Consider the following 9,389-nt stretch of genomic DNA (forward strand, 5'->3'; position numbering starts at 1 on the left):
ATATCTTATCCACACTTGCATTATGTGGAATTTTCGCAAGGGTCTGGGCGGCTGCCATTCGGCGCCACCAGGTGACCTCAATACGACCTTCCCCGACCGAAGTCAGGTACCCATTTACACCTGGGTGAAGTGAGGAAAGTCGTGTAAAGTGCCTTTCCCAAGGGCACAAGATTGGTGACATGACAGGATTCGAACTCGGGACCCCTTGGTTCTGAGCCGAACGCTCTGTCGTTGCGCCACACGACCCCACTAAAATTGTAAGATTAACGTTAAACTTAGGGTTGTTGTTGATTGGTACGCTCTCGATGTCGGTCAGGGAGAGATGACGTTCGCGCAACTGTACGAGAGACTTGTAGCGGCGAGTGAGTTTCGGCCGTACAATTCTAAGCAAGTCTTGTCAAGATCAGCTACAGTGCATTTCTTCTGCAATGACGAGAAGATCGGGAGAGGCATTGAAGTTTACTCCGGCCTGCAGGTTGGGCAGGCAACCAAGCAGTTCGGGTGTTTCATACGCATGGAGGTCGACAAGACAGCTGCCACAACTGAAGCTCCTAGGCCCAAGTCTGTTTTTGAGGTATGAAAAGTTCCGTTCTTAAGTCTGTTTCGGAACCATGTACGAAAAAATTATAATCTGGGAGTGTAAGATGAATGCATTCATGTATTCTGCATGGATAATGATCATTTATTCGTTTCTGGTTATTTATACTTGTTGGGGAAATATGTGCTTTTTTAAACATTTCTATCATTTTTGGTCCATATCTGGCTCTTGAATAATTGCTATTATTCATTAGGATTTCTAAAGCATAGGTAGAAATGTAGTAATGCATGCAAAGGTTAATCAGCAACTAATTTTGCCTTTTTAATATACTATGTTTCTGCAGGCCTGCAAAATCAATGGGATATGGAAAGAAACAGGACAGGACAACAACTGCTGTTCAACTTCAGCTGATTTATTCAAATTATTGCTGTTTTCATGATGAATAAAAGAATTGTTAGTTGTTACACTGTGTTCTCTCATTCGATTTGTGTCCTAACATGTGTCGTCGACTATCATATTTCAAATCTAGGCATCTTGTTTTTTTCGGCCCTTCTTGGGGTTTTTTCGCGCTCTCGCATTAGATTTAGGGTCTCCAAAGGACGTCATCCATAAAAATTACTTGGTGCAGCCTTATGCTCTGCACTATCAATTTGCACTATTTATAACTGAAATGATAGGCTGAAGTGCTGATGCACAGAAGCTGTTAAGAGATGGAGGCCGGATAAACACATTACTGGATCTGAATGACGCTAACATTTGACATTTGCATTGCCTGGGCGTTGACATTATTAACCTTTGTCCAGCTGCAGCTCCCAACATAGGTTATTTCCAAGAAGATGTAAGGTCCAGGTTGTTTCACACGTGTTTTGGTGGCGTCATGGCAGGGTGTTTGGCCCAGAACCAAGAGGTCCTTGTTTCGAATCCGGGGTACCCTGACTTGTCCCGTCGACGCTGTGTCCCTCGGAAAGGCACTTAACACGAATTTCCTCACTTTGGCGAAAATGAGTACCTGGCTTCGGTTAGGGACGTCCCTCGGATAGGACGTTAAATGGAGGTCCCGCATTTGAGGAGAGTCACACCTTGAGCACATAAACCACTTTAACCCCCACGGAAACGTTAACCGCCACGCTTATCGAAAAGAGCAGGGGAAAAGTGTAAGTGCATCAAATAAATTTGTCCGGATATGCAGCTTGTACTTAGCCTGGGTGCCATCCTATTTCTACCGGGGATCCTACACTCGCTACCGTTAGGAGCCCCGGTAGAAATAGGATGGCACCCAGGCTAGCTTGTACTTGCGTCTCCCTCGTGGTGAACGTTTTCTTTCCTTACAAGGGCGAAGGCCAGGATAATATCATGAACCGGTTTAAGTGATAGAGATCTGACTGAAATGATGATCAATAGAGAATGTTGCAAGCGAAACTTTGTTGATGCTCCAACAACTCGTTAAAGAGTAAAAAGAATTATGTATGTATGTATGAGCTCTAACTGCGTAAATGTCTGTGGTTGCGGCGTTGTCTTCACGTGAAGATTATCGAAAGGATATCCCTAGAGCGGGTATCTCACTAGACTTCCATTATACCAAGATTTCAACACATCCAATCTGCTTACTTCTCCCATATAACCAGTGTCTGTCTATCTAACCTGTTGAAGAAATTGGCGCGTCGATTTTCATTTTCGTCTCGGTGGTCCAATTAGAACTTCTTCAGAAAAACATTCATTTATTTTTAGCCCTTTCATGTCGGTATATACATGTACTAACAGTCACCATTTAATAAGGCTGCCGAGTTCACGCGGAATGGGATGAGCGATGAGCCGAGAGATAATGAGTTCTACCACGTACTGTATGAACAGCAGGCAGACACAGGCAGGTGCATCTCCATTATCTATTCCACTCACGGAATCTGATGCACACAGGACCTGTGAACCGAGTGGACGATACTTCATTTACGTCAATGAAAAATGAAGGTATAGTTTCGGGTTTCTATGTTTGTGTGAATGCGTATCCGGAGGAACAACTTAAGAACCCATGGATGGATTGTGATTTTTTTTGTGTCTGTGGCAGATAGCTTTTGATGTAAGGAAGAGAAGTGGTGTAGGCTTAAGCCCCTTAGTAGCTTACTCTGAAACGACAGAGGAAATATTTCAAGGAGGGTGACTGAACAAAGGAACGTCGGAATTCCATGACATTCGGACACACACAGATATACAGACACACACTCTCTCACTCACTCACACACACACATACAGACACACACACACACACGCAAACACACACTCACGCACACACACACGCACGCACACACACACGCACACACACACGCTCACACACACACACGCAAACACACACTCACGCACACACACACGCACGCACGCACACACGCACACACACACGCTCACACACGCGCACGCACATACATACATACAGCCAGACAGACAGACACATACACACGCAAACACACACTCACGCACACACACACGCACGCACACACACGCACACACGCACGTACACACACGCACGCGCACACACACACACTCACGCACACAGGCACAAACACAAACACACACATCTATGAGGCAATCGACATCTGTTCTGACTAAAACAATTCAGAGCCTAACCTCTGCTTGGAGAGTAGCTGCAAGTGAAAGCTTCAACAACACAGCAACAGACTGTACCAAGATACAATTTCCCAAAACCTGAAAATACTGCTACGGTGCCCGAAATCGCCGTGGGCCTTAATCATTATCGACAAGGCAACATTCACCCAAATGATGTTGAGTTGTAGCTGCGAACACTCAGAAGCAGCCAAAAAACATTACTCCTATGTAGCGTCGTGTGGCGTAACGGCTAGAACATTTGGCCGTGAAACAAGGGAACCTGAATTCGATCCCGGCTTGCCCCCAGACATGTCTGGACATCGCCCGGACGTTGTGCCCTTGGGAAAGGCACTTAACACAAATTTCCTCACTTCACTCAGGTGTAAATGAGTACCTAGCGGTTAGGGACGTCCCTCGGATAGGACGTTAAATGGAGGTCCTGTCTTTGGGGAGAGCCACACCCCGCGCACGTTAAAAAACCCACCACACCTTTCGAGAAAGAGTAGGGGCATGCCCCGGTCTGCGATGGTCCAAACCTTACAGTCTGGTCTGGGTTGACATCTTGAAAAGGTGATAGTCACCTGTTATGTCAATATTTCCACAAACGTGGTAAATCTGAATATTAGTAAATAAATCACGAAGTAAAAACTAATCTTACAAACAGAACGGCATTATTCAGTAATGGAAAATAAAGGATCTGCACTCTGCCTGAAACCTATACACAGTATCGCGTTCCCTATATAAAGAGTATGTTTTTTTACAAAAATACTACACGCATAATACATCAAAGCAGACACACTGTGTAGCGTGTTTCAGACTACCGAATCTAGGTTTCTGGACCGACAGGGACTTAAGGGCGCAAGTTTTTCTACGTTTTTTAAGCGGGGAGATTTTCTCCACGTGTAAGGCACAGGAAATGCGTACGCAAACATGCCGAGGAAATACACACTATCTTAAATCACCGGTCGTGGTCCTTTGTACTGAGTATGTTCCGAATCTAGGTTTCCGAACCGGCAGGGACCTAAGTGCGCAGGTTTTTCTACGTTTTTTAAGCGGGGAGATTGTCCCCACGTGTAAGGCACAGGAAACACGTACGCAAACATGCCGAGGAAATACACACCATTCTAAATCACCGGCCGTGTGTTCGCAACAGCTAGCCATGGGGTTCGGCAGCTCTGCATTCCTCCCTGCTGGCCATGCATGCTGAAATTTAAACATTGTCTGACGAGCAGTACGAGATGATTGAAAATTTTGTTCTTCCAAATGTGATGACGTGTGGCTGCTATTGTTTGGCTTGTACCCCGGAGTTACCTGGAAAATAGGCAATCCCAAAATAAAATGGAATAAATATCAATGAATGGATGATTGAAATTTGAATGAATGAAATTTCGTTGAGGCTCAATTTGAGCATTTTCCCTATAGCTATTCCCTAACCTGAGACCTCAATCAAGATTTGGAAAATAGAAATCTATCTATAACAAACAGTTAGATTTTAATCATATTCTTTAACTTCCTTAATGAAGCAGGGTCTTTAGCTATAGCTTCTTCCTTCATCGTTGCCGCCCCACAAAATTGGTTCACTCACGTTGCAAAACATATTCAGTGCTACCGAACTGCAAAATCTAACCTGCAATTAAACTGGGTGATGGACCAACTATGCCACGTGTCAAAACAGGTCCAGCAAAACTAATGTGTACCTACATGTATCCTCCCCCACAAAGCAAAAAATAGGCAAAATCTAGTACGCACGCGTTTCGACTCAGCCAACGCGTGTGTAAGGATGCTTATATAGATACAGAAACATAGGCCAAGTTTACACACTCAGGATGATGATGATGATGATGATGATGACAGGTTTATTCAGTAGACAAACAGATACAGGCCTCATGGCAGCCCTGAGGCTGAATTAACAGGCTTGTTCACAATATCAATAATCAAATTTACAATACAGTTCACAATATCAATAATCAAATTTACAATACAGTTCACAATATCAATAATCAAATTTACAGTACATTTCATTGTTACCATAACAATTACAAATTTCTTCGGATTTAAAATCTTAATGTCATATTCTCTTACTAGTCAGTGCTGTTTAGCAGAGTTACCATGTAGTAAATGGGGCTCTTAGTGAATCTGGCAGTATTTGCTTTAAAAGTCTGTAGCCGGTTACACGACCGAGTCTTTCTGCCGGAAATCGCCTCGCGGCACGGTGGGAGGCAGTCTCGGAAGATCGGGGATCTCAGTAGGGAGCGAGCATAAGTTCTGCATAGTTCTAGTCGTCTTTGGGCCAGTGGTGTAAGGGAGAGTTCTGTCAGGGCTGAGCTGTAGCAGGTGTAGTTCTGTCTCAAGATGATCTTACACGCCCTCTTCTGCACTGTCTCAATTGACTTAGATTCAGCCACAGTCAATCCCGGATGCCACACTTGGCATGCATATTCTAATACCGGACGCACGAAGCCGATATAAACAAGTACAAGGTCATCGGTAGTAAGGCCATGCTTGGACAATGTTCGTAACATATAGAGACGTTTGCTGCCCTTCCCAACAATCATCTCGACGTGCTTGGTCCACTTAAGGTTGCTCTGTAGTATGATGCCCAGGATGCGCGCATATTCTACAACCTCCAGCTGAGTGGGACCCACTGTGATGACAGGTGGGGGTGGTGGATGCTTCATGAAACAGAACAAAAGCACTTTACATTTGGACGGGTTCAAAGTCATATGGTTTTCATCGGTCCATCTGGCTAAGCCGTCGATGTCATATTGGATGGTGGGCACTCTAAGAACATGTCGTGGTTCTAATAACGACAAGTCGTCGACAGGAATTTTCTTAGTCGAGTTGGAGTCAACTTGGAGCAGCTGAATCGACTTGGAGTCTCGTCTGTAAATCGGGCCTATGTGTCTTTATCTGTATGACACACGACCCAGCGACTCAACAAACGCGTGTGGAAAGCGGGCCACAGATAAAGATTCAGAAACACAGGCAAGATTTATACACTCAGGCATTTTCTGAGTCGAGTTGGAGTCGACTTGGAGCAGCTGAGTCGACTTGGAGTCTCGTCTGTAAATCGGGCCTATGTGTCCTTATCTGCATAACACACGACCCAGCGACTCAACAAACGCGTGTGGAAAGCGGGTCACTGATACAGATACAGATATTTTCTGAGTCGAGTTGGAGTCGACCTGGAGCAGCTGGGATTACTTGGCGTCGCGTGTCTAAATCGGGCCTATGTTCCTGAATAAATCTGTATCTGTATAACACACGACCCAGAGTGTAGAGCGGGCCGTATTCTTTAGTGCCAAAGACACACCTGATATTGATCTATATTTTATATTTATATCATCACAGGAAGACACAATATCTGTTGTGATCAGATGTGATGGAGATCATGACTTTTATAACGACTTCACTGAAAACGGTAATGCGTCCGTCTGCAGACCAGATAAGCCATTTTATAAAATCAAACATAAGTACCCAGGAGAGGGGCAGGAGCTAGTCTCTATCACACTAACTACGCCGGCTATAGGGAGAATATTTGCCAGGATTTCATTTGCGGGCTACGCAGCCGAACTGTGATCTTCACCGTGGACTGACTCTACTGGATAATCATGCCTTTTTCTGCCGAATTCTACGATCCATACGCCCGTAGGAGGGCCTGGTGGAGGCTAGGCAGGAGCCGGGTACATCCGCTCTTAGGAAGTAGCCCCTGAATCATGCTACTGTTTGACTTCATTATAAGTTTCCTGGATGATTGAATCAGACACGCACAAGTTGATCATTCCTAGTCTGAATGGACTCGTTAACTGTAAATCCTATCTCCCGGGAGAGTGGGTCTGTTCTACATATAAATCACGACCCACAAAAGTGATTTAAACTCATGTTGGCACTCGCGTTGTATAACGTATTTTGTTAGAGGCAATGAACTGCAAAATCGAACCCGAAATTAACCTAAACTAGAATGGCAACATTTTCGGGAAAATGCAGGATATTCCCCTCCCATTACCTACACCTCAAATATGACATCCTTAGCATTGACTGTAAGGGTATTATGATTTTTCTGCATAAATTATGCAAACGAGGCCCTCATCAACATAATTTATGGCCAGGTTTTCTGACCTTTCCTAATGGTACCTACATCTCAGATATGACATCCATAGCTTTTACGGTAAGGAAAATACGACTTTATGCATAAATTATGCAAATAAGGTCCTCATTAGCATAATTCATGGCCAGGTGTGTTCACTTTTCCTAAAAGTACCTACATCGCAAAGATGATATCTCAGCTTTTACGGTAAGGGAAATACAAGTTTCTGCATATGTTATGCAAATGAGGTCCTCATTAGCATAATTTATGTCCAGGTGCTTTCACCTTTCCTAAATGTACCTACATCTTCAAGATGACATCCGCAGCTTTTACGGTAAGGGAAATACAAGTATATGCATAAATTATGCAAATGAGGTCCTCATTAGCATAATTCATGGCCAGGTGTGTTCACCTTTCCTAATGGTACCTACATCTTAAAGATGATATCCGCAGCTTTTTCGGTAATGGGCATGCAAGTTTATGCATAAATTATGCAAATGAGGTCCTCTCTAGCATAATTTATGGCCAGGTGCATTCACCTTTCCTAATGGTACCTACATCTTAAAGATGACATCCGCAGCTTTTACGGTAAGTGAAATACAAGTGTATGCATAAATTATGCAAATGAGGTCCTCATTAGCATGATTCATGGCCAGGTGTGTTCGCCTTTCCTAAAGGTACCTACATCTCAAATATGACATCCGCAGCTTTTACGGTAAGGGAAATACAAGTTCCTGCATAAATTTTGCAAATTAGGTCCTTATTACCATAATTTATTGTCGGGTGTATTCACCTTTCCCATAGGTACCTACATCTCAAATATAACATCCGTACCATGTAACATAAGGTACATACAAGTTTATGCATACATTATGCAAATTAGGCCCTCATTAGCATAATTTATTGCCAGGTGTATTCACCTTTCCTATTGGTACCTACATCTCAAATATAACATCCTTACCATGTAACATAAGGTACATGTAACTTACTGCAATACCATTAGTAGACCTACCACCGCACATCTACTTGGTTTTTGGCAGAAGAAGAAGAAAGAAGAAGAAGAAGAAGAACAGGCCAGCAAAAACAATATATCCCCCTTCCCACTGGAAGGGGAATATAATCACGAACCAGCGCGGCCGCGTGTCAGAACCGATCCGTTAAACTATCGCGCACCGCTGCTTCACCGCCCCACAAAACACATTCTGTAGTTCCAAGCCAACGCCTTATATCATAATCAATACCTGCACTTAACCTGCACTGCCACTGGCTCGTGTATCGGATCTACGAGCTGCAAATGTGTCTGCTTGCTGTAACAACTCTAACCGCATGTAGGATGCGAAACGAAGACATGTAGGCGTAACCAACTGTCGCTTCCGCGTGCCGTAAAGGTCCAGCGCAAAGCGCTAAGAATATAAGAGATACACGGCTGTGAAGCTAAGCATCAAGTCCAGTTATAATTATAGCACAAGATTGAAGCTCATGGTACATGGGTCACACATACACACACAGACACACATACACACACACGCGCGCGCGCACGCACACGCAGACACACACACACAGATACAAATACATACACACACACACGCGCGCGCGCGCGCACACACGCGCGCGCACACACACACACACACACACACACAAACACCTTTACAAAAGGACTGCCCGCTTGAACATATGTCGGCATTAGAACCGTTTTCGTTATGTAAAAACGACACCGGTCAGGCATGCGCAGAAAAACACATTTCGGTACCCGAGACAGTAAGACACAATCAGATATGATGGACATCGTGACTTCTATAACGACTTTACTGAGATGTGATCAGTCCAGGTGAGCCATTGTAACTCACTTATATAAGTATCTAAGAGGAGATACCTAATTCAAGTGTAATGAAACCTGCACAAGTGACCACCTCCGCATAAGGACCATTTGACCATTGATATACATGTACAGTCGAACCCGTGCAAGAGATCACCTCTATATAAGGACCACCTGCTCACCTGGCCACTGATATACAGTCAAACTTATACAAGTGACCACCTCTACATAAGGCTCACCTGGCCACTGATATACGGTCAAACTTATACAAGTGACCACCTCTACATAAGGCTCACCTGGCCACTGATATACGGTCAAACTTATACAAGTGACCACCTCTGCATAAGGCTCAC

At 44.2% G+C, this 9,389-nt stretch overlaps 1 long non-coding RNA gene across 1 annotated transcript; it reads left to right on the top strand.

Moving 5' to 3' along the window:
- Positions 1-313: 313 nt before the first annotated feature.
- On the top strand, positions 314-1,169 carry LOC136438505 (uncharacterized). The gene is made up of 2 exons (XR_010756435.1): positions 314-574; positions 882-1,169. It is a non-coding gene; the product is annotated as an uncharacterized lncRNA (long non-coding RNA).
- Positions 1,170-9,389: the final 8,220 nt, after the last annotated feature.

The sequence above is a fragment of the Branchiostoma lanceolatum genome, chromosome 7 (assembly GCF_035083965.1).
Source record: "Branchiostoma lanceolatum isolate klBraLanc5 chromosome 7, klBraLanc5.hap2, whole genome shotgun sequence".
Classification (NCBI taxonomy): Eukaryota; Metazoa; Chordata; class Leptocardii; order Amphioxiformes; family Branchiostomatidae; genus Branchiostoma; species Branchiostoma lanceolatum.